Source organism: Lissotriton helveticus, chromosome 3_1, assembly GCF_964261635.1.
Source record: "Lissotriton helveticus chromosome 3_1, aLisHel1.1, whole genome shotgun sequence".
Lineage (NCBI taxonomy): Eukaryota > Metazoa > Chordata > Amphibia > Caudata > Salamandridae > Lissotriton > Lissotriton helveticus.
In genome coordinates, this window is record NC_136061.1 from 1,034,951,191 (window position 1) to 1,034,977,791 (window position 26,601).

Here is a 26,601-nt window from a genome sequence, read left to right on the forward strand (position 1 = left end):
TTTTGGCTCCTAAATGTAAGCCAGTGTACATTAAAGAATGCATTTGGCACTTGCATCCAGTTGGAAATTGTATCGTTTCCATGGTTGTACCATTACTGATTCTATTTCTGCCATGGTGAGAATTTGTGTCTCTGGTAGCTTAGCTTGCTTTGTGCACGCTTGAGACTCATTTCATGCTGACACCTCAATGCCCAGAGGGAAGCTGTTTCCAGGTAGGAGAGGCAGTAACTGGAGGTTTGTACCTTATGGTATGTTATTTTATGTTAATTGGAATTTATAGAGCGCGCAGCTACTCCCAGGAGTGTCCCGGCGCTGAGAATGTGCGCATTTACAAATCATGAATGCATTCCCATTAATTTGGTATTACTTTAATAAACCATGAAAGATTCCCTCCCTTCGTTTAAGCAAGGGCAAGCTGGGTTTCTGTTGAGTACGTCAGGACACCTTCCCCCTGTTTCCAACTTCCATAGTGTTGTAACTAAAGATGTTCACTATTAATTCTGTTTCTCTTCCTGCAGGTTTACTGTTTTTTTGCATCGCATTGTTGAAACATTATTCTGCAACAACTACAACCAGGCTGCCATGGTGCAAGCGAAACGCAAACAAGTTGACATGGTGTTTCTCTTACACTGCTATGCTTGGGGTCATATACTCTTTAAGTAAAAGGATGTCTTCAATTTGACGGTGTGCATTTTTTGTAAGCAGCCCTGCTTCGCTCAATTGTCCACATATTATGTTTAGGCTGAGTACAGAAGATAACCTCTTTACTGTACAAACATTATCAGTTAAATGTCACACGTCAACCTAAAATGTTTATTAGAATATTTTTGCTGCAATCGCAGTGAGGGTGCGGTTTCGAATGACATTTTAATTGGCAGGGGGGTTAGACAGGGCTGCGTGCTCGCCCCCCTGCTTTTTATCTTGTACATTAATGGGCTGAGTAGTAATCTGTGCGCTATAACTAATGATGTTCCAATCATAAATGGCAACTCCATTCCCGCCTTGTTGTACGCGGATGACGCGGTGCTAATAGGTCGCACACCAAATGCCCTACGTATTTTAATTTCAGGTTTTGTTAAGTTTATGGCAGATCTGGGTCTAACTACAAATTATAAAAAATCCTTTATTATGAATTGCAGGCCCAAAAAATACAATATAACTGCAATTAAAACAGGGGATAACAGCCTAAAATGCACAAGCACTTTCCCATATTTAGGATTGCTATTTTCTAACACGGGCTCTTGGCAACCCCATGTGTCCTTTGGGAGAAACAAAATCAGTAAATCCATCAACTCGATTCTCTCCCTTCGGCAACCTAAACAGGCTGACATTATTACCTCACTTTTAAAGATCTACCGCACTCAATGTCAACCCACGGGAACCTATGGGGCGGAAGTGTGGGGATATTCTAATTGCACGCACATTCAGATTGAGGAAAATAGGCTCTGCAGAAAAATATTGGGGGGAGTTTTTTGTGCTCCAACATTCATTTGTCATAATGAGCTCAAACTTCCATATATAGAGGATTTTATCCGTTCTAGGCCAGCCCTCTTTTGGCTTAAAATTTGGCTAAACCCCGCGGCCCACTTAACTCGCAGTATAATAACTGACTGCTTACAAAGTGAGAGGTCTCACTATGTACCATGGTTAAAAGCAGTCGAGGACAGCCTGCTTAGTGTGGGTCAGGGCCACTTGTTTAGCTCCACTAATAACATCCAGCACTCACATAAAAACATAGTCAAAAGAGCATTATATGTATTATATGGGGAGGAGCGGGCAAGATTCGAACACCCCAAACCTTCCGTTGCTAAATATCTTTCCTTTGCTGAGCCTGATAACGGCTCCCTAGTTTCACCACAAAGATATCTGCTCACCACAATAGCCAGGTGGAACAGGAGCCTTCTGTTCCGCTTCCGGGATGGAAGCATTGTAAATTTATTAAGTTTCCCCCTTGGATAGAACAAACATCTGGAACAGTTGGATTGTCCTTGCTCCGCGGGGACCAAACAAAGCTTGATACATTATTGTTTCTTTTGCGGTTTTTATAAATTTTATACTTGTCAATACTTAAAACCGTATTGCTGCAGAAACGGGCTCAGGGACCTGAATCAGGCAATGAAAATCTTTCGTAGGTTGTCCTCTGATGAGGTGATATTCATTGTGAGCACTTTTCTTAAAGCCTGTGTCCGCTCCCGTGCAACCATGGAATCTGTCTGAAGAATATTTGCACATTGCACTTTTGTACATTAGCCTTTGCATTTCTGAGTATTGTATTGTTATTGATGTTTAGATATGTAGTTGCCTTGGTTCTCCAGACATGGATGACCGGGGACGTTCCATAGAATATTTGCACATTGCTCATCTTTGCACAAATTGACTTTTGCACATTGGAAATTGTATATATAGTTTTTGGCATTTGAAAAAGATTATTTTTGTATGTGCGTAAGCAACTTTTAATATTATTTCATGTATGATCAATTGTACAAGGTACTGGATAATTTTACCAACTATTTTTATGTACTTTTATTTAACCTGTGTGTACTTTTATGGATGTTTATAACTTCCGAATAAAGATCATTTGACTTGACTTTGAACTACAACCAGGCTGCCATGGTGCAAGCGAAACGCAAACAAGTTGACATGGTGTTTCTCTTACACTGCTATGCTTGGGGTCATATACTCTTTAAGTAAAAGGATGTCTTCAATTTGACGGTGTGCATTTTTTGTAAGCAGCCCTGCTTCGCTCAATTGTCCACATATTATGTTTAGGCTGAGTACAGAAGATAACCTCTTTACTGTACAAACATTATCAGTTAAATGTCACACGTCAACCTAAAATGTTTATTAGAATATTTTTGCTGCAATCGCGTGTTAGATCGCAGATGAACCTCAACAGCTACACGAAAGTACCAGTAGACCATCTTTAACTACTGGAACATGAGACATCAAACAACCAAAGCAAAAGAAGGGGTCTATGGACTAATACAGTTTCTATGTTTCTTTAAATGTTTTAATTGGTATTTACAGATTACATATAATAAAAGACATATATAATTTTCGTTCTTTGGAGGATCATCACGTCGGGCATTTGTGATGAGTTTGGCGGTTCGACTTTGTTCGCCCAGATGGACTGGCTCACAAGTAACATGTAACACGTATTGTCGCCATTGGCGGGTATCTAGTTAGAACATAAAACATATAACGTGGTGGGGATTGTTTGTGACAGAAAATCATGACTAAATTGTGGTCGGGTTATGTTTTTTCTATTATTCACAAACCATTGAAACATACCTTACTGCCACTGAATAATAAATCAAAAACAAAAGTAAAAGGTGAGATTGTAACTTGAAGATTTAGAAACAAGAGTGTGCGAGAATGACACACAGGAACAGATATTATTCAATTACCTAACAGATCTTAGCTTGTCATCTCCTGAAACGAAGGCTTTATACATCAGGCCACAAACCATAGAGAAGACAGCTCAATGTCATCACAATGGATGTTTGGGAATCACCAGGGGTGGGGAAATGACATTATGCACCCCCTGACCTATGATGACATCACTGGATTGGGATCAGTATCCAAACTTTATCACACAATAGTCTCTTATTTGCTGTAGAGGGGTAGGGGAAGCACGCAGGTCTAAAATGAGAAATCTATGCTGCCCCACTGGCAGTGCTTAATTTGAGCTTGTGGTTTCCGGTGCTCAGCACTGGCACTTAATCATCAACACCGGCTGGAGCACCAGTTAAGGGGACATTCATTTTTGGTATGCACAGGGAAACAAGTGATTCACCCAGAATCACAGCCTGTTGAGCTGACACCGATACTCGAACCTGGGTCTCCAGCTCCGAAGTCTGCAGCCCCGGCCATTAATCTACATTCTCTCCCCACTGGTAGCGTTTGTTGGTTCTGTGTTAGGCAGGGCTAACAGGAGACATGGGCTTGCCGAAGCTGCCTCCTGACAGAGCCTAAAAAGACACACAATTGATGGACGGAATGCAGAACAAATCAAAACATTCACCCCCAGTCAAGAGATCTGGGTTAAATCCATCATTCTTTTGCTCACCATGCCACCCCAGTTTAGACCTGGCCATATGCAAATCAGTCTTGACCCTGTGCCTCATGGGAACAGTCCAGCCCGAACTGCCAAGCCAGGTCCTCCCTGGACCGGAAACAAGCATCCTAGGACCGGTTTCCGGGGTTTCACCCCTCTTCAGCCAGGATAGCTTGATTCCAGTGGCACAGTGAGCCCAGGACCCACGTCTGGGCATACCTGACGCACTTAGGGCGAGAAAGCAAAAGACACACAATTGATGGACGGAATGCAGAACAAATCAAAACATTCACCCCCAGTCAAGAGATCCGGGTTAAATCCATCATTCTCCCCACTGATCAACCAGGAACAAAAGATGGTTTCATGGTAAGTAGGGAACACGTCCAAAAACAAGTCGATAATGCCACATTCTGTGCTACTTCATGGCCAATCATTAGTACACCATGGGCACAAAGACGTAAATCAGTGAAATGAATCCTATTCTCATTACTTAATATATACAGTCACATATTGTAAGAAAGACACAGTCTCTCACCGTGGATAACAGTGTGGTAACAACTCGTTAGATTGTGCACAAAGCACCTGCTGGACTTAACATAATGTTAAGTATGACGATTCAAGAATTTAGTTAAAGTATTTATTATGCTGGAAACAGCAAAGATAAAAGAAGACAGACTTGAACGCCCTTCCTGCTCCACCGGCTCCTCTGACTCACTGTCCTCACAATCTTGAATGCCCAGTTTAGCTAGGGAACAGCACGAGAAGGAGCATTCAGGAATAAGCAGTACACAATACATCTTCCCCCAACAAAATATACAAGTAAAAAATATAGAAACAAAGTTATACATCATAAATAAATATTAATATGAATGCAAGGATATACAGCATCAAAGTTGTGCATTATAAATAAATGTGAAAATGAATGCAAAGCTATACAGTATCAAGATCGCATTCATAGTCAGATAACCATTTGGGTTTACTCCTTACACGTTTGCCAACATCAGGAGATTTATCATTGCTCACCTCAGGCAAAGTATTGCTGCAACAGCTTTTATTAGAAGACTTATTATTGCTCGCCTCGGTTAACGTAATGCTGCAACCGCTTTCACCAGAAGACGCCTTGAGCAATGTATTGCTGCTAGCACTTTCAACATTTTCATTCAATAAACCATCTTCACCATCTTGTCTCACCACACTTGAACCATTACCACCAACAGCATCGTTCATAGTATTATTAATTGCAATACTCTCACAAACGTTGTAATCATCAAGCAAGTCCAACCTCTTAGTGAACTTATCGTCCTTTGCTAAGTCTTGATTTACTATAGCAATTCTTTTCAGATTCCAAACCTTGCCATCACTTAACAAAAAAGCATTGCGTACCACCACAACAACAGTTAATGGCTCAGAAAATTGACTCTCACCCTTCTTGAATTTGCTTGGATTTCTCACTTTAACTAACATTCCTACCTCCATTATAATATATTTGGAATTGGTTTTCAGATCATACTGTTCCTTATAGTTCAAATGGGTGTCCACAATCATTTTCCTAATATCTTCCATGGAAATATCATTGTTAACAGGATGCCAAAGCCAATCAGAATTAACTTTCGTTCTCGCCTCTCATGACAACAAAAGGAGAAATGCCTTAGGCACCATGCACAGAAATTTGAAGTAAATAGGTGATAAGGAATCCAGAAGCAGTTGTAAATCCTTTAACCGCTTCCGCGCTACCGCGAATTCCCGCCGTGCGCTGAAATTTCAAAAATGGCTTGTTTGTGACAAAGCCAGCTCGTCATGCGCGCAGCGCAGGTAACGCCCATGACGAGCTGGCTTTGTCACCCGCGCTGAAGGGGTTAATCAAGTGGAAGAGATACAACAAGAGCGGACTCTCCTCTACAGCAGCAACCAGTAACTGCCATAGAATAGAACCCACATAACATAGCAAAACCATAGAAAATACATTGAAGTACATTCTTCATGTAAAACATTCCAATTAGGTATTCTAGAAACACTAGAGCGAAACCCTATGTACTACACATCTTCTCTCTTTCTATTGTTTACAAATAAAACAAAAAAAATAACAGAATAATTTTTTTTTTTTAAAACTAGCAAACTGACTGGCAGATGCATCAACGTAGCCTTTTGCTATTCCTAAATAGCGATTTTTAAGGAATCGCTATTTAGGAATAGCAAAAGCCTATGCATGTAGGAATCGCTATCAAAATAGCGATTCCTTAACATTCCTTAATTGCTACTCGCAAATTGCTAGTCGCAATTAAGGAATGCTGTACTATTAATTTCTATGGGCCTACAGGCCCATAGGAATGTATCGGAGATTGCATGAGCAATTTGCGAGTACCATTAGGTACTCGCAAATTGCTCATGCAATTTCAAGGGTGCAAGGGTGTCAAAATGACACCCTGTTGCACCCCTGAAATTGATCTATGTACATATGTTGCACACACACATGCCCTACGGGCATGTGTGTGCGCAACATGAAACTTTGAAAATTGCACAAAAGTGCTTTTTTCAAAGTTTTAGCAAATTACCATGAAGTCCAACTTCATGGTAATTTGCTCCCACTATTAGCGAATTCGCTATTTTTTTGACTTTCATGCATTGCATTTAAGGAATCTCAATTTGGGATTCCTTAAATGCAATCGCAATTTAAGGAATCTCAATTTAGAGATTCCTTAAATTGCGATTTTTGCCTTTGGGAGGATTCTGAGAATCTGCCCATTTGCTCCCGGTATTTACTTTGATGCATCTGCCAGAAAGTCCTGTAAATATGTTGGAGGTCTGCGGAATCTCGGACTACGTTCACTGGGCAGACTACCACCAGATAAATCAGGAGTTTGAGAAGAGCAATGTACAGGTATGGGAGCATCTCCACCTCCAAGGTTGTTAGATTCATCAAAAAGAGGTAAAGAAGGAGAGAACTCCACAGATGTCTGAGGTGCCAAAAGATAACCAGTGGTACTGGACGAAAAAGAAACCATTTTTTCCTGAAAAGGAACAAGGTCCTTGCTCGAAACGGCACTGTTCCTTTTGTACAGAGCCACCCTTCTAAAATTCCAACACTCACCGTTGTTGAGGATGACACAATGATCAAGCACCTTCTTGACCTTAAAGGGCCCTTTACACTTTGATAACCCTCTTTGCACTCTACCGCTTTTGATTTTGACCAAATCATCCACCCTAAAAGGAGGTGGGGAATTTAAGGCAGAGGAAATGGTTGGGTCCTTCGTTTGTAATGTAACCACCTGTTTCATCCAAGCTGGAACTAATTTCAAACCAGGAGAACGCCCTCTCATCAACTGAAAAGGAGAATCCTGACCATGAGCTAGAGGGGTTGTGCGATAAGCCCACAACATTTCATTAACTATTTTCCTTACAATATGACCATTGGAGGAAGCCATTTGAAAGATACCCTTGACAACTTTGTTGGCCCTCTCACATATAGCATTCCCCTGTGGATTATACAAAGACGTACGATGGTGTGAAATGCCACACCCCTCAAAAACGCCTGCATCTCTCTTGATGTAAGCTGTGTGCCATTGTCTGTGATAATGACAGAAGGAATACCTTCATCTTTGAAGAGACTACCTAAGAACTTAATAGTGCTCTCAGTGGTAACATCATTGGTAAACTGTACAACTAACCACTTGGAAAACACATCAACAACAACAATAGCAAACCTGTCCTTCTCAGTAAGTTCACCCATAGGATCCATAAAGTAAAGAGAAATGGTATGCCAGGGTAAGCCTGGGTTATGTATATGCGTCCCAACAGACTTCGGTCCAACTTTGAGACGTTTCTCACCTTCCCTGCAAATGACACAGTTCTCCACCCACTCCACAACTTGAGCATCAATGCCTAGCCACCAAAAATGATTTTTGAGCCTACGCTGAGTGAGAGTTTGGCCCAAATGACCCTCATGGGCTAAAGCCAACAGTTTACTTCTGAGCCCAAAAGAAGGTATAAACTTCTCATCCTTAACTAACATATTACTATTAATGATGGAAAGGTCATCAAGCACCTTGATGAACGGCCTTACTGAAATAGAACCAGAACTTTCCCTTCTAGAACCAAGTTTAATGACTTCTTGGAGCGTATGATCATTGAGCATTTCTTTTTCCCAGTCACTAGCATCGAAAGCACCCTCTCCAACAAATACAACATCTTCAATAGAAGCAACTGCAATGTCTTCACCACTTCCAGAAACTACAGAATCATGAACAGTACGCCAATCTAAAGACATTCTGGAGAGACTGTACATTTTTCCATCCCTGAATATACTCAACAGAATATTGAAACTCCTGGAGCCTTGCAGCAAGTTTCACAAGCCTAGCAGACCCTTTACCAGTGCCCCCTGGAGAAAGAACCTTGATAAGAGGTTTATGATCCGTTCTTAGAATGAATTTCATGCCCCAAAGATACGTTCTATAATATTCTACTGCCCAAGAAGCGGCTAACGCCTCTCTTTCGATGACCGAATAGTTCTTCTCTGAGTCTGTCAATGTCCTTGAAACAAAAGCGACTGTGAACTCAGAACCCCCTTTGACTTGTGAGAGCATAGCACCAAGGCCAGTCGCACTGGCATCCACAGTGACAATAGATTTGTTATGAACATCAGAGGGTGACAAAACATTTGCATTACAAATTTCTTTTTTGATGTTAACAAAACATTCCTCATGCTGAACATCCCAAGAGAAACTGACCCCACGCTTAAGTAAAGACCTCAAACATGCAGTCTTATCAGAAAAGTTTTTTTTTTACAAATTTCAAGTAATACTCGATTAGCCCTATAAAGGAACGTAATTGGTCCTTGTCCTTCGGCTGAGGTGCACAATGAATAGCTTGACACAGGTCCCTTTTAGGTTTAACACCCAACGGAGTGATAGAAGCGTAGAAAGAAGACGTAATGCCAGGTAGTCTAAGAAGACTCTTAAGATCTCACCTCATGAAGATGATTTTTGCTGCCAAATGCTGAGAACATCACAAAAGTACTCGGGAAGAAGAAGTCGTAACTTTGTCCGCTCTTGTCAGAATTCCACATGAGGTAGCGAGAATGTAGAGGACACGATGGGTAGACAGGTATCGTCGCCAAAGGTTGTAGTAAATAGGAGATAAGGAATCCAGTAGCAGTTGTAAATCCTTTAATCAAGTGGATGAGATACAACAAGAGCGTACTCTCCTCTACAGCAGCAACCAGTAACTGCCATAGAATAGAACCCACATAACATACCAAAACCATAGAACATACAATGAAGTACATTCTTCATGTAAAACATTCCAATTAGGTATTTTAGAAACACTAGAGCGAAACCCTATGTACTACATAATTCTGTAAGCCCATAACGCTTTAACAACTTGAATTTCCCATTTCTCCTTGTTTTTCATGGCCAATTGAACAGCATTCTTAATCCCTCTGTTGAAGCGTTCTATCATGACATTGCCGCTGGGGTTGTAAAGAGATGTGGTCTTGCGTTTGATGCCAACCGTAGCAAAGTAATCTTGTGCCTTACCAGAAACAAATTGCACACCATTATCGCTAACTATAAGTTTAGGAATACCCTTGTTGAGAAAAACCTCATCCAAAAGTTCCAATATTGCATCTGAATCTACTCTATCAACAATTGTGATGACAGGCCATCTGGAGAACATATCAATTAAGGCAATGACAAACTTGTGATTCTCTCCAATGGGGCCTGTAATATCTATGGCTAAAGTTTCCCAAGGACCATATGGAACAATAGGTTCACACATAGATGGTTTCAACGTTCTTAAGGACAAGCAACACAATTCCTTACAAATCTTTCTACAAATAAAACAAGAACAGGGCATCAAAACCACTATTTGACCTTTTGTTTAGTTTTAACAATACCCAAATGCCCTTCATAGCATAGGGTGACCATCTTCTTCAAAAGGCTCCTGGGAGGAATTACTCTCTCTTCCCTTTTTGTTATATCATCCTCAACAGCCAATTCACATCTCACCTCCCAAAACTGCCCTAGCTCCACGGTAAGACTAGATTTACTTGGCCAACCATCTTTAATATATTCCCACAGTTTAACTAGAACCCTGTCACGAGAACACTCTTCAATCCATTCTTCCTTCTTAATGCATGTTATGCCTTGATCAATAATATCTGCAATCATAACATCTTCCCATTCAGACACTTCACCTTCCTCAATGTCCAAAAGCATCCTAGAAAGAAAGTCAGCAGTAACGTTGCTTTTCCCAGGAACACATTCAATAGTATAAATAAAATCTTGGAGTCTCCTAGACATTCTAGCTATCCTAGCCGATGCTCTAAACATGCCCTCAGTAGTTAATAATTTGACAAGTGGTTTGTGATCAGACCTCACAACACATGCTTTAACCCACACGAATGACCTAAAACGTTCAAGGGCCCAAACACATGCCAAGGTCTCCTTTTCTATTACAGAGAATTTTTCTTCTAAAGGTGACAAGGCCCTAGATGCAAAAGCAATGGTCCCCTCCAGACCGTTTGAATATTTTTGAATTAACACACCACCTAAGTCTTTATTGCTTGCATCCAACGAGACAATGTTATCAAGATCAGGGTCAACATTTCTTAAGGCAGAAGCATTGGCAATGTCTTTTTTAATCTCTTCAAATTCCTGCTGGCAACTAGAAGACCAACAAAATCTACATCTTTGTTTTAACCCCCAGACAAACTTGGAGTAAAACTCTGCGAGTCCTAAGGAGAATCTCAACTCCTTGTTTGATGGAGCTGGTGCTTTGATGATTGCATCGATTAATTCAGGTTTGGGTGAAATACCTTCTGCACTCAAAACATGTCCCAGATAAGAGACAGACGTTTTGGCAAACTTGCACTTAGAAAACTCAACAGTGAGATTCCTATTATTCAAAATCTCTAATACGGCATTTAAAACAGAATCATGTTCTTCTTTAGATTTACCATAGACTAAGATGTTGTCCTGAAAGCATTTGACATTCTTTATTTTACCAAAAAGTTGATGCATTAGCCTCTGAAAGACTGCAGACGCCAACCCAAAGGGCATCCTCTTATACTGGAAACAACCCTTGGGAGTGATGAATGCAGTGTACTTTTTACAATCCTCTGCAATGAAATCTGATATGCCGCAGATAGATCAAGGGAAGTAAACCATTTGACCCCATCCACAGAGGCAAGCTTTTCAGAAATGTTTGTCAATGGAAATTTGTCAATGATAATGTTGTTGTTAAGATAGTGCAAGTCTATGCATAGCCTAATTTTGCCATTACTCCGCCTGGCAATAACCAACGGAGACAACCATTCTGCTGTTTCAATATCCTCAATAATACCTGCTTGTAATAACTTATCCAATTCCATTTGTAATTCATCCTTCAACAACAACGTAATGTTTCTAGCCTTATGAATTTTAGGCTGAGCAGTGTCTTTCAGGGTGATACAAAGCTCAAAATTAGTAAGATTACCAATTTTTCCTGAAAATACCTTTGGAAATTTCCTTAATATGACTTTCCTTATTCCTCCTCCATTATCAATGATCATGACAGGCTCAGAACCATTTGGATTTAATATCATCCCATGGTTGCCTTGATCATGCCATCCTAATACAGATGGACCCTTTTTTGCAATGTACAAATGCCCTTGACTCTGCCTATCTTTGAACTTAATAAGTAAAGATCTGTAGCCTAGCATATCAATCTTTTCGCCAGAGAAACTTTCTGGCCTAATGTTTGTAGGAAACAACTTTTCTCCAATATGTTTTACAAAATGATTCCTCCACACATCCTCATTAATTATAGTATAAGGTGAATCTATATCCGCATATATGTTGATTTGAACACCCCCAATTTTCATTAAACACATAGGTTTTTTCCTAACACCATCATCATCATTAACCATTAATAAAAATTAATCTTTTGTAAAATCCTATTGACTCGTTCTTCAATATCAGAATCATCACTTTCCTCAACATACTTTTTTTTTTTTACAGAGTTTTATATAGCGCGAACTTGACCCGAATCAGAGCGATTTACATAGCACCAGTTGCATTACATGAGGACACATTCATTTTTTTTAGGCATGGGGAGATTAAGTGATTTGCCCAGAATCACAGGACGTTCAGCGTCATTGCCGAGACTCAACTCAGTTCCCCCGATTCGAGTTCAACGGCCGTAGCCGTTATGCCAACTCCTCTTTTGAAGTTTTCTTTGACCTACACGCTTTGGTATAATGGCCAATTGTTCCTCAGGCAGAACATTTCACTTTAAGAGCGGGACAAGGTTTGCTATGTGGCAAGTGTGTTTCGCTGTTACAAAAATAGCATCTGAAAATCTCTTTTTGTTCGGTTGATACTATAAATTTTTCCCAACATTCTCTCTGTCATTAGTTTTGTCAGTAGGGATGTAACACTTTCCTTGTTTTTTATTTTGCTTACAACATCATCTTGCTTATTAGAAACCTCACATTTAACCTCTGTTAAGCTGTGGGTGACATTTCAGATTTTCTTACAATGGCAAGAATGTCAGATAAATCAGCATCACCGTTAATCCAAAGCCTATCTTGAATAGCTGGATCATTCACATGCATAACAACTTGATCCCTGATAAACTGTTCTTGCAACCCTTCAAATTTGTAATCTAAGGAGTTTGCGTAAGGCTGCCACATATTCATCCACAATTTCATGAGTATTTTGTTTCCTTTTGAAAAATGTGTACCTAACAATGCCAATGCATACGTTATATTTATCAAACGCAGCAATAGCAGCATCAAAGATATTAATGTCGCCAACACCTACATCATTTGGTAGTTGTTCAAAAACTTTCAACCCCATGGGACCAACAGAATATAAAAAAATGTGTTTCTTTTGCTCTGGTTTCATTTTGCTTTCTAAATCGATGGTATCCAGGTAATTTGGAAATATGATTTCCAATCAGACCACTTCATGCATGGCTCTCCACCAGCTGGCCTAAATTCTGGAGGCGGAGTTAATGAGTAATTTTGTGTACTCTTTATTACAGATAATATAAATTTGCCAAGAGATGTTTGAGTATTGTGAGTTTTAACAAGTAATACATTTTTTTTTTTTTAAATTAATGTGCTGTGCGTATCAGCGATAAGCAGACGTGCTATGAAAAGACAGGAATAATAGGATAATATAAAAGCTGTGCGTGTCAGCATAAATAATAATTGACTGAGAAAACAAGGAGAAAGTAAAATAATATACGTTACATCTGGATGACAACAGTAGACTCAATACTGAAGAGTTTGAAGATCCTGAGAGATGAGTAGGCGTAAAATGTTCCTTAGTGGAAGAGGAGTATTGTTTCATGAAGCCGGCGACGCGTTAAAATGTTTGAAAAGGTCAGAGCGTTGTCTGAATACGCGCCTGAATGTTCCTCGGAGAGACGGAGTGTTGCTAGGATACGCACCATACACAGCGTAAATCCTAGGTAATGTTGCCAGGAAACGAGACTCTCCAATGTAGAACGGAGTACATAGGACGTCACACAATGACGTGTGAGCACGTCTTGAAGAAGAACGTCAGTGATGAGTAATCTTCAAGGAGTGCAGCAGGAAGCAAGATTCCGGACCACGGAAACAGCAAATGGAGTGCGGTGGCAGCAGGATTCGAAGGCAGTTGAGTAGCGGAGTTGAAGGTAAACAAAATCCTTTGCCTGAACCAGCTTGAGTTTGAGTTTAAGTTGGAAATCCAAACAAAAGCGGAACGTAGTTTCCAAGCAATAGAAGTAGTGCTCAGGAGAATTATGGTCCTCAATCAGCTTCAAAATTGGTCAAAACGATTAGGATCCTCCAAGGCATAAACGATGTACTCCGACCCACATAGGTTCTTGGTGCTCCAGCTTGGAAGTAACCGTTGCCAAATTGTTAAGTATGACGATTCAAGAATTTAATTAAAGTATGCTGGAAACACCAAAGATAAAAGGAGACAGACTTGAACGCCCTTCCTGCTCCACCGGCTCCTCTGACTCACTGTCCTCACAATCTAGAATCCCCAGTGTAGCTATGTAACAGCACGAGAAGGAGCATTCAAGAATAAGCAGTACACAACACACAAACTGCACATATATGAAAATCGCAAACACTACTCTTACAGTTGACGTGAGAATAACCTGGCGCAACTCGCAGTGAGATCAGTAGAAAAGGCTGTGTTTTAACCAGTGAGAATGTTGTAAATGTTAACTTATAATATTGTTGTTCCTTTGCTGTAGCCCTTCTTCTGTGTTCCCACCTGCCCATCCTTCCATAATCCCTGTTATGTTCTGATGCATTATTTCCTAGCCAAGCTGAGTTCCATACTTGTCAGTTGGCGGTCTGGTCAGCTGGCGAGGTGTTCGCTTTATCTGCTCTCTGTTAATACATCTTCTACTTACCATGAGAAGTTCCAGGGTTGTTCTTCATCTACTTACATCACTTGGTGACGATTTGTGCTGACCGGACGAGAGGAAGAACCCCCAGCAGAGCAGATACCCGTCTCATGTGGTTTGTGACAGGCGACACCTCCCAACAACAACCCACGCCACACCGCACGGGCGCCGATTATTGAAAACAGTGATCTGAAGCTGTGACGTGTACCAGCACACATCCTGAAGATTTTGGCTGCATCCGGGAGCAGCGGTGATGTCAGCGACTAAACCGTGAGTTAGCCACTGTACTCTCATGGCTCTCTGCACGCTCAACATTGCTAGGCAGCGTGTAAGAATACCTTCGCTGTGAACAGGCAACAGCACTTCTAAGCAGCAGAGCGCCTGTCTTCCTCGACTTGCGATTCACAGCGCTCACACGCAATGCAGTGACGTCATCTCGCAATGTCCCACGGCCATTTTGAAAAGGGAAATCGTCGCGGTCAGCGCGTAACACCCAGTGTACCTGGATACAGTTGCTAGAAGTGCATAATCATCGTCGGTGATGCGCACACCTAACTGATAAGATTTCAAGTGCTCATCACTCATTGCTCGGTAATGCGCACACCACAGAAGTTCGTGTGCCTGCACCATTATTATTAAAGCTTCGCCCTCCATTGTTGCAAGGTGCTAATGTACAAGTGTCAGTAGCGCATACTTGACTATGGTGACACGCACACCCACGGGAACATTGGTTTGTGATGTTTGATAATTATCTTGACGCACTGGATGGTCAAGAATTCTCTACAAAGCGGTTAAAGGCGTTGTCATTGAGTGCACTAGGCAAGGAGGGGCAAATAGTCCATGTTATGTTCTGATACATTATTTCCTAGCCAAGCTGAGTTTCATACTTGTCAGTTGGAGGTCTGGTCAGCTGGCGAGGTGTTCGCTTTATCTGCTCTCTGTTAATAAAGCTTCTACTTACCATGAGAAGTTCCAGCGTTGTTCTTCATCTACTTACATCAGAGAACAACTTTGGATTATTGCAAACATTTGTGATATAGTTGACCGGGTCAAGGCCTCTCCCGGGCCTGTGGGGGCGAGAGAGGTGGTCTGATGACAGGCTGGGTTGATTTATGTACTAGATGTCCTTCTCTGACCCAGGGCATTTGATGCCCGTGGAGTAGGTGTTTAGGTAGTTTACAGGAGGTGCCCACCTGCAAGTTGGGGAGATCTCTGGCTATCATCGCCCCCTGTTTACTTGGAGTCAAGGTGTATCTCTCAGGCCGGACCTCTGCCACAGGGCTCTGTTGCTGCTCTGGGGTGGGTTCTGAAGGGATGGGCCACGGCCTGATGAGTCTTGGAGGATCATTGTTGGCCCCCCTACTTCCCGGTGGACTGGTCAGTCAGGGGCTCTGTATACAGCCCTTCCTGGTAAGCAGATAGCCTGTTTTTATGAGGTGCAGACTCCTTCCGATAAAACCGGGTCCAGGGTTTAGGGATGAAATTTCTAGGTCCTGTTTTTGACGGCCCTGTAATCTCAGGCCTTGAAACACGAACCAGCTTTGAATCAGGTGCAGCAGTATCTCCCTTGAAAATACAACTTCTCCTGACTCATAACCAGACCTATGTGGATTGAGATGCTCCCTATGATGATAGAGTTCCCGCTCTTTATAAGAGGCCCTTCTGCTGGCAGTGAGAGGCCATTTGATGAGGAGGCCTAGGATAACATACACATGCTTTTTGTAAGTAAACGTTCACCCCTGTCAGCATCTTGGTACAGAATAAACAGTGCTTATTGTTACCCAATAAACAGTGCTTATTATTACCCAGTTCAATAATATTAATTGTATCAAGCACAGAAGGATGAAAGGCTGAGTGATGCTACTGGGATTCAAACCTGTGGACATGAGGTCAAACACAGATTTCTGTAGCGGATGCATTAGTCCACTGAGCAACCACAAGTTGTCCCATCTCAGGTGTGACACCTTTATCTAGTTCTAGTGTTACAGGTAACATCACTTTGCATTCTATTTGTTTAAAAATAAGCTAACAAGTGTTAAAAGTGAAACTACAAGTCGCAGAATGTATTGGTGGACAAGCTAGAACTCACTGAGCGAAGATGTCTCATATGACGGACTATGGGGAGGGAGCAGCCTTTCTACAAGGAGTGGGAGCCAGATCATCAGGAAATGAGTGGCTGTTCTGTGGAAAGTCAGAAATTGCTCTTTGCTTGTTGTTGGTCTGTGGCATAATGAGAGCAATCTATGCATATTGTGGCTCAATGGCATTGACATAATGGTGGTCCTGGTGTAATGTGTAAAGCAATGGCATATTGGGTGCTTATGTTCTTATTGTAGCCATTCCTAAATCATAGTGGCCTTGGCAAACTGGAAGCCTCTTTGGCATATTCTCATGTTCTCCCTACTGGCATTATAGAAGCCACTTCTGGCATAATGGTATCCCACATTGTGCCCTTCTGGCCAAAAATACCTAGAGCTGAGCTTAATAACCATTTGGATCCCCTGTTTCGATCTTAGTGCACCTTTTTGGTCTTTATTTTTCTCCATAAAATGCTATAATCAGAAACTCCATCTCACTAACCTGTCCTAGGACTCCATCTACTGGAAACAAATATTGCTTAACTAAAATCTGGTTGGCTTCTGGATTCCTACTTGGAAAAAATTTCAGATTCTACACCGCCAGCATAGTGGTGGTCCTGGAATATTGGGGGCTGAGGGGGTATATTGTCCCCATTTGGGTATTAGAGGCCACCCATGGCATAATGGTGCCCATGCACATTGTGGGCATTCATGGCACTGTGGTTGCTACCTTGGCATAATGATGCTATTTCCTGGCATAATGAAGCTATTTCCTGGCACAATAGTGTTTTTCCTGGCATAATTGTGGCAATCACTGGCATTATGGTAACCCACCAGATTTTGTGCAATACTGTGTGATTCCTTGGTCTTTTGTTGGCCAATAATAATGGCCACTCGAGGCACTGTAGTGGCATAAATCTGGCTAAATCTGGCATAAAGAGTGCTTTGGCATACTTTAGGCATCTTTGGTATAAGGGTTACAGTGGCATAAGATGACAATGCTAAGCATAATATAGGCATCGCTGGCATAATCGAACAGGTTAATTTCCTTCGCTAACACATTATCTGGTAGAAAATCTATCTAGCCACAGATTTCTTGCCTTAGAATTATCCCCAGGCGTGTGAGGCTAGAAGTCTCTATCAGATGAAGGCATTAGAAGATTAGAGAGTCTGGAATTGATAGATTTCTCCTCACTGTACTTCTCCTCATATTAAATAAAATATGAATATTAAACTTAAGGTTTTGACTATCAAAGAAAAAGAAAAAGAGGGGTTGAAAGGAGACCTGAAAAAGGAGGAGATTAGCACAGCGGCACGAGTGCTGAAGTCCGGGAAAACAGCGGGACCAAATGGCCTGCCACCGGAACTGTTTAAAGGCTGGTTGGACAAAACGGGCCCCATCTCCTTACTATGTTTCTGGAAGCCAGCCAAATGGGAGTTTTAACAGTAGATCAGCGCAGAGCGCTGATCACAGTGATACCCAAAGATGGGAAAACTTCAACAAGGTGTGAGTCATACAGACCAATTTTGCTCCTGAATTTTGAGGTGAAGGTTCTGGGGAAGGTGCTCGCTTTGCGTCTGAGAACGGTGATCCACTCCCTAGTACACCCAGACTAATGAGGCTTTAGGCCCCTAAGAGGTACTAGGCTCAACTTACGTAGTGCTACATCTTACTGGATTGGACCGCTCACCACCCTCGGCACTCCTGTTTTAGACACCAGAATGGCTTTTGATAGCGTAGAATGGAACTACTTGTGGGCGGTCATGGCACGTTTGGGGATAGGACTGTAGTTCATTGGATGGGTAAAATTGCTGTAGGAATAACCGCTGGCGGGAGTAAGGGTCAACTCTTCAATATCCCGGGAGTTCGCCCTGCAGAAGGGGACGAGACAGGGGTGCCTCCTGTCTCCGATTCTGTTCGCCATGGTGCTGGAGCCGCTGGCTGGGTGGGTCCGGCAGGATCTACTGATATGGGGCATTCCAGTGGGTGAAGAATAGGAGGAGGGCATCTCCCTCTATGCAGATGACATTCTTTTATATGTCCAGCGTCCCAGACAATCCAGAGATAGAATTCTGCACATTTTCCGCACATTCGGAGATTATTCAGTCTACCTTACTAATTGGGAGAAGTCACTGCTGTATCCTTTGGCGGGCGGACCTCCTAACTTGACCTCAAGGTGTAGGGTCCCATTGGAATTGAATGGGTTTAAATATTTGGGGATTAATATTACAAGAGATCATGGGAGGTTATATGAAAGGAATCTGGCGCCCCAATTGGATAGATTTAAGAGAGACGCCCATCGCTGGAGATCGTTGCCCTTGACTCTGCCGGGTTGCATGGCCATGTTTAAAATGATGACATTGCCTGGTTTACTTTATGCCCTACAGAATGCCCCATATCGGATTCCCACATCGATCTTCCAGATGAATGAGACAGAGTTGCACTCCCTCTTGTATGGAATTGACAACAGGCACGTATTGCATTGCATAAACTGCAGAGAGGTATTTATGATGGGGGACTGGCGGTCCCTGATGTAAGATTGTATTATTGGGCCGCCCAATTGGTGATGGTGAACGACTGGGTGTTTGGAGACAGATCGGAACCAACCTGTAGGGTGGATAGGGCACAAAAGGGAGCCAGAGGGTATACCCACTTAATTTATGATAGAAGAGCGAGCCGAGGGCTGCTGGCACATACACAAACAGTAATCAAATCCTGGCGTGTGGCAACGAAAACACCTGGGCTGGAGAGGTAGGCTGACAGTAGTGACTCCTCTGTGGGCCAGTGACCAGTTGGACAGGGTGGGAAGACGGAAGGGCTTTGGGAAGTGGGAGCTGCTCGGCCTAGAAAAAATTGGGCATGTTTGGAGGAATCAAGCCTTTGTGAAGTTTGAGACCCTTCAACGAAAGCACAAACTGGGTCCGGGCGATGGCTGTGATACTTGCAGCTGGGCCATGCCTTTCAGGGTCATGTTTTTGAAGGCAAAGTCCTGACGGAGTCCTCCCTGTTGGAGGATAGCCCCTGATCAACCCTTTGGAGTGGAAGGCAATTTCAGTAATATATAAAAAAAACTGGTAAAAAAATACACCAGACCCATGGGGTTCGTTGAAGACGACGCGGGAGGGAGATCTTGGCCCGATAGAGGATGAAGAACAGATAGAGGCCTTGCAGGGACTGAGGGAAGTGGCGAAAAGCGCCCCTTTTTTGCTTAATTCAGTTGGAAGTCTTCTACCACATTTATTGCTCGAGGAGATTATTACTCAGGATGGGGAGAGGGGATTAGTCAAAGTGTCACAGGGGTTGTGGCCAGGAAGGAACGTTTTACCATCTCATATGGGAATGCCCAGTGATGCAGACATATTGGGGGAAAATCTGGAGAATTATGGCATAGTTGACGGGATCGGGGATCCTACTGGAACCAAAATGGTTCCTACTGATGGTTCCAGGGGAGTTAACAAGGCCCAGACACATTAGGATATGGCTGTCACTGGCGGCAGTGGAGGCGAAACGTAATATAGCCAGGGTTTGAGGCGCACAAGCCTTACCAAAGGTAGGCAACTGGGAGAAGGATCTAGATTGGTGTTGGGTGCACAACATACGATTTACCAAAGTAGAGGCTGCCCAAAGAAATGGGAAGTATTTGGGGACAATGGCAAATTTACTGAGGGTTATGACTGTGGTATTAAAAATATGATGGGGGTCACCCTTTAAGATATTATATCCTCTCCGATCACAATAGATAACCTCAAAGACACTGGTCTAATTATATGTACACTGATGGTGTCAATGATGTACTGCTGTTGTGTTGTTTGTAATAAAAAGATGTTTAAAAAAAAAAATATATATATATATATATATATATATATATATATATATATATATATATATATATATATATTACCTACTGGCGGTCGCCAGTAGGTAGTTATAGTTAGGACCTACTTTCCATAAGAAATCCACAACATTCTATTTGGAATAACTTTGGTGCTGGTGGACGAATCTTCGCGAATTTGTCCAAGAAAATGGCCTGCTCCATTCCGCTCCTTCCCTGAAAGTTTGGGGGTGATTCGTAAAGTGGGGGCCGTGAAAAAAGGGGGGTCCCAAAACGTGTTTTCCCATGCAATTTTCCATAGGGACCTTTAGCCAGGGCTACAGGCCGAACGGCTGAACGGAATTACACCAAATTTGGCAGAGAGGTAGAGTTCGGTTCACAGATTGTGCTTCTTGTTAAATGGTGTAAATATGTTAAGTAGTTCCTGAGAAAATAAAAAGTAAAATCATAGTGATATCTAGAGACGAAGTATGGCACGCGTACGGAAATCCGTACAATTACGAGCTGCATGCTGATTGGATGTCAACTTTCTGTCAACACTCCAAACCAGGAAGTGTTGGCAGCAATCTTGTGCCTCGGTAGCACCGAGTCACAGGAAAACTGTAAAAGAATGTTGAAAAATAAGGAAAGGGGGCAGGGTAGAAACATGTTGACCCTCTACGCCTGCTCAGGTGGTCCCACATGGATCTTTAGGCCCAAACATTTCAAACAAAAAAAAAAATGCAGGGTACGCGTATGGTACTCGTACGCGGTGGAAAAAAAAAAAAACTAGAAGTCCGTTTTATTCTTAATTAGCTCCCGGGGGCAATTTTTTTCTATAATGGGGGGCTTGTAAGGTGCCCCGGGGAACGCCACCCCCTTGGTTTTATTTTGAAGTATGCGGGGGGGGGGCTCACGCCCCCCACACGCCCCGGGGACCGCCACCTTCCTGGGGCAGTAATATTTAAAATAGGGGGGTCCGTGACGGCACGGACCCCCCAGGCCCGGGTACCACCACCTCTTGGGGCTTTTTAATGTTGGGAGGGGGATCGCGCGGCCTCCCTCCTGGAGCTTTTGATGGCCCTGGGGTCCGACACCTCCCAGGGCCTGCTCCTGCAGTGTCTCGGGGTGCCTACCCCCGGGGCACTGCTGTTTGCTATGGTAGGGCGGGGCGGGAGCGTCGCGGCTTCCACTTTAGCACAGCAAACCGCTTTCCTATTTGAAAGAGAGAGCAAGTTAATATGCTGTCTTTTTTAAGTAGGAAAGCAGATTGCTCTTTGTTAGAGAGAGGAGCATATAAACTGCTCTCTCTGACAAAGCAATGCCAGCTCTCGAACGACGCGGGGATCAGGCTGGGACCGTGGCAGTATTGGGGTTCCCCACACGGTCCCAAATGTTATTTTTTGAGTCCCGGGGGATGGGATTCCTTTGCAGCTCCTTAAACATTCGTGTGGCGACACGCTCTAGTTTACCAGAGCGTGCGCCCAGTGCATTCTGGGAACCTAGGCGGCCACGGGAGTTGCAGCGAGTCTAGCAAAGGGCAAGTAGCGTTCCCGGCGCTCTGGACTTTAAATCCTCCCATTCTTAACTCTGTGTCCGTGTGGTTATTAGGAGCAGATCGTTATAATTCTGGTATTTTTTGTGTTTTTAGTTTTCTATTTTTTTTTGTGTTTTGTCAACAAGTTTTTTAAAACCAAAAAAATTGAACTGGAACTCAAAAAGTGTCCAACAGGAACAAAAGAATGAAGAAAAAAAACGAATGTCGAGGAAAGCGATGCTCCAGCTTCCTGCGTTTTATCAGGTCAATAGACTGTTCCCCATGACACAAACGTTTATTGCAATAAATGCATGGAATTTTAACTTTAGCAAAATCAGGATCAATTTGTGGGTGTGGACTGCTTGCTGAAAATGCTGGTGCAGCAGTTGATGTGCTTGGTGCAGCAGCAGGTGGGTTGTCCTGCAACCTCCGTGTTGCAGCTCAAGCAAAGTTGTTGGGGTGCAAGTTCTTCACGTGTCGCTCCATATTTGCTGTGCCAAAGGAGTATTTTTTAGATGGATCACCCCTTGAAAGAGTTGTTTGGCAATTGTTACAGGTTACTTTTGGAGCATTAACCTTTTTTTGCCCTTCTGGAAAAGTAAAAAACTGCCAAATTAGAGCTTCTTTCCTTTTCTTTGGAGGTTCTTCAGGAATGAAATATTCCTCTGAAGAATGGCTGGAAGATGAGTCCATAGCTGTTATTATGGTAATCTTCCTTCTATTTGACAAGATTCTCAGAAGAGATGTTTCTTCTTAGAAAGTCAAAGTAGAATGATTAAAATGGGACGGAACTTTCAACAGTTGGAATAGGAAGTGTTATGAACCAATCAAATCTCTTCTTTTAAAGTCACATGGCTTTGCGTACGCTTACACTGTGCTTACGGTGCTCTTACGATGCGAGTACGCATGACGTTCCACCGTGATTTGTGTAATTGCTTTTAAAAGTAATATACGATTGTTCAAAGTTTAAAAAAACTATTTTCATACCTACCTTATATAATGTATTCTATTAGTATGTTCATTAAATACATAAATATATGTTTTTAAACAATTAAAAACATTTGGGTCTTTCACGTATGGGGCGCCGTACATGAAGTCACACGGAAGCTTTGATGCGACGCGTAACGTGAAAGCGTATACGTAGCGTATGCTGAGAATGATTAGCAGTACAAACTATGGTGCGATCACTCTCTCACTGTCAAATTAGAGCACAGGGCGCGCTATGAGAATGGTTACAAGTGGTCACTCATTGGAGATCCGATTTAGCTGTGTAGCTTATCCACGGTATCATAACGTTACTTTTAGCCTGTTTAAGTTTGAGGTTTGCATGAAATACTATGCTATAGGCAGATATGGATCTTTAGGCAGCGCTTATCTCCATGAAGCTTGGTTATTACCATTTACATATAGGCGCCTGAGGGAGGGAAAAGAAGTTTATCTGAATGGCGAGGATTGCACAATAGCACCAGATCAATCCTTAATTTGTAGACACATACAATTGCATGGCTCTTGTAATCAAGATGTGCCTAATTTGGCCTGAGTTTTGAAAGGCACTCCGACACCTGCTATCATAACAATGTTCAGTTTACTGGCAAACGTGAGTTATTTACTTTGAAATAATGCAGATTGTTGTGCGATGTTAGCAGGCATCGCTTACATGATTATGGTAACTGAGCGTGTGGTTTGCTATAAAAAGTTGTGTTTACTCCTCTGCATGGGAAGCTGGATGTTTCCATCTGATTCAGAAAAGGGGGTGGTGATGAACAGAGTGCCTGAATTAAGCAGACCACTCTTACCCAGTCCAAAGATCAGGGCTTGATCCATCACCGTTTTTTAGCTCACTCCACCATCCCAGCTCAGAATTTGGCTATATGCAAATTAGTCTGTTCCTGTCCCAGTGCATGATGGGAACAGGGCAAACCAAACTACCAAGCCAATTCTTGTACTGGGAAGGAAACAAGCTTCCGGGGACCAGTTTCTGCCATTTCAGGCGTCGTCGGCCCGGCTTGCTTGAATCCTGATGGTGCAATGAGCAAGGGACTCACATCTGAGTATACCCTTCCACGCTTATGGTGAACAAAATGATTTAGAAAAGGGGGTGGTGATGAACAGAGTGCCTGAATTAAGCAGACCACTCTTACCCAGTCCAAAGATCAGGGCTTGATCCATCACCGTTTTTTAGCTCACTCCACCATCCCAGCTCAGAACTTGGCTATATGCAAATTAGTCTGTTCCTGTCCCAGTGCATGATGGGAACAGGGCAAACCAAACTACCAAGCCAATTCTTGTACTGGGAAGGAAACAAGCTTCCGGGGACCAGTTTCTGCCATTTCAGGCGTCGTCGGCCCGGCTTGCTTGAATCCTGATGGTGCAATGAGCAAGGGACTCACATCTGAGTATACCCTTCCACGCTTATGGTGGACAAAATGATTCAGAAAAGGGGGTGGTGATGAACAGAGTGCCTGAATTAAGCAGACCACTCTTACCCAGTCCAAAGATCAGGGCTTGATCCATCACCGTTTTTTAGCTCACTCCACCATCCCAGCTCAGAACTTGGCTATATGCAAATTAGTCTGTTCCTGTCCCAGTGCATGATGGGAACAGGACAAACCAAACTACCAAGCCAATTCTTGTACTGGGAAGGAAACAAGCTTCCGGGGACCAGTTTCTGCCATTTCAGGCGTCGTCGGCCCGGCTTGCTTGAATCCTGATGGTGCAATGAGCAAGGGACTCACATCTGAGTATACCCTTCCACGCTTATGGTGGACAAAATGATTCAGAAAAGGGGGTGGTGATGAACAGAGTCCCTGAATTAAGCAGACCACTCTTACCCAGTCCAAAGATCAGGGCTTGATCCATCACCGTTTTTTAGCTCACTCCACCATCCCAGCTCAGAACTTGGCTATATGCAAATTAGTCTGTTCCTGTCCCAGTGCATGATGGGAACAGGGCAAACCAAACTACCAAGCCAATTCTTGTACTGGGAAGGAAACAAGCTTCCGGCGACCAGTTTCTGCCATTTCAGGCGTCGTCGGCCCGGCTTGCTTGAATCCTGATGGTGCAATGAGCAAGGGACTCACATCTGAGTATACCCTTCCACGCTTATGGTGGACAAAATGATTCAGAAAAGGGGGTGGTGATGAACAGAGTGCCTGAATTAAGCAGACCACTCTTACCCAGTCCAAAGATCAGGGCTTGATCCATCACTGTTTTTTAGCTCACTCCACCATCCCAGCTCAGAACTTGGCTATATGCAAATTAGTCTGTTCCTGTCCCAGTGCATGATGGGAACAGGGCAAACCAAACTACCAAGCCAATTCTTGTACTGGGAAGGAAACAAGCTTCCAGGGACCAGTTTCTGCCATTTCAGGCGTCGTCGGCCCGGCTTGCTTGAATCCTGATGGTGCAATGAGCAAGGGACTCACATCTGAGTATACCCTTCCACGCTTATGGTGGACAAAATGATTCAGAAAAGGGGGTGGTGATGAACAGAGTGCCTGAATTAAGCAGACCACTCTTACCCAGTCCAAAGATCAGGGCTTGATCCATCACCGTTTTTTAGCTCACTCCACCATCCCAGCTCAGAACTTGGCTATATGCAAATTAGTCTGTTCCTGTCCCAGTGCATGATGGGAACAGGGCAAACCAAACTACCAAGCCAATTCTTGTACTGGGAAGGAAACAAGCTTCCGGGGACCAGTTTCTGCCATTTCAGGTGTCGTCGGCCCGGCTTGCTTGAATCCTGATGGTGCAATGAGCAAGGGACTCACATCTGAGTATACCCTTCCACGCTTATGGTGGACAAAATGATTCAGAAAAGGGGGTGGTGATGAACAGAGTGCCTGAATTAAGCAGACCACTCTTACCCAGTCCAAAGATCAGGGCTTGATCCATCACCGTTTTTTAGCTCACTACACCATCCCAGCTCAGAACTTGGCTATATGCAAATTAGTCTGTTCCTGTCCCAGTGCATGATGGGAACAGGGCAAACCAAACTACCAAGCCAATTCTTGTACTGGGAAGGAAACAAGCTTCCGGGGACCAGTTTCTGCCATTTCAGGCGTCGTCGGCCCGGCTTGCTTGAATCCTGATGGTGCAATGAGCAAGGGACTCACATCTGAGTATACCCTTCCACGCTTATGGTGGACAAAATGATTCAGAAAAGGGGGTGGTGATAAACAGAGTGCCTGAATTAAGCAGACCACTCTTACCCAGTCCAAAGATCAGGGCTTGATCCATCACCGTTTTTTAGCTCACTCCACCATCCCAGCTCAGAACGTGGCTATATGCAAATTAGTCTGTTCCTGTCCCAGTGCATGATGGGAACAGGGCAAACCAAACTACCAAGCCAATTCTTGTACTGGGAAGGAAACAAGCTTCCGGGGACCAGTTTCTGCCAATTCAGGCGTCGTCGGCCCGGCTTGCTTGAATCCTGATGGTGCAATGAGCAAGGGACTCACATCTGAGTATACCCTTCCACGCTTATGGTGGACAAAATGATTCAGAAAAGGGGGTGGTGATCAACAGAGTGCCTGAATTAAGCAGACCACTCTTAGCCAGTCCAAAGATCAGGGCTTGATCCATCACCGTTTTTTAGCTCACTCCACCATCCCAGCTCAGAACTTGGCTATATGCAAATTAGTCTGTTCCTGTCCCAGTGCATGATGGGAACAGGGCAAACCAAACTACCAAGCCAATTCTTGTACTGGGAAGGAAACAAGCTTCCGG

The 26,601-nt window shown here is 43.1% G+C and overlaps 1 protein-coding gene and 1 pseudogene across 1 annotated transcript in view; one reads left to right on the plus strand and one right to left on the minus strand.

Moving 5' to 3' along the window:
• The window catches only part of METAP1D (methionyl aminopeptidase type 1D, mitochondrial), a 953,302-nt gene that overhangs the window by 75,570 nt on the left and 851,131 nt on the right, over nucleotides 1-26,601 (minus strand). The gene's annotated exons all lie outside the window — the stretch shown is intronic.
• Nucleotides 6,849-26,601, plus strand: part of LOC144825321 (zinc-regulated GTPase metalloprotein activator 1A-like) — a 50,785-nt pseudogene continuing 31,032 nt past the window's right edge.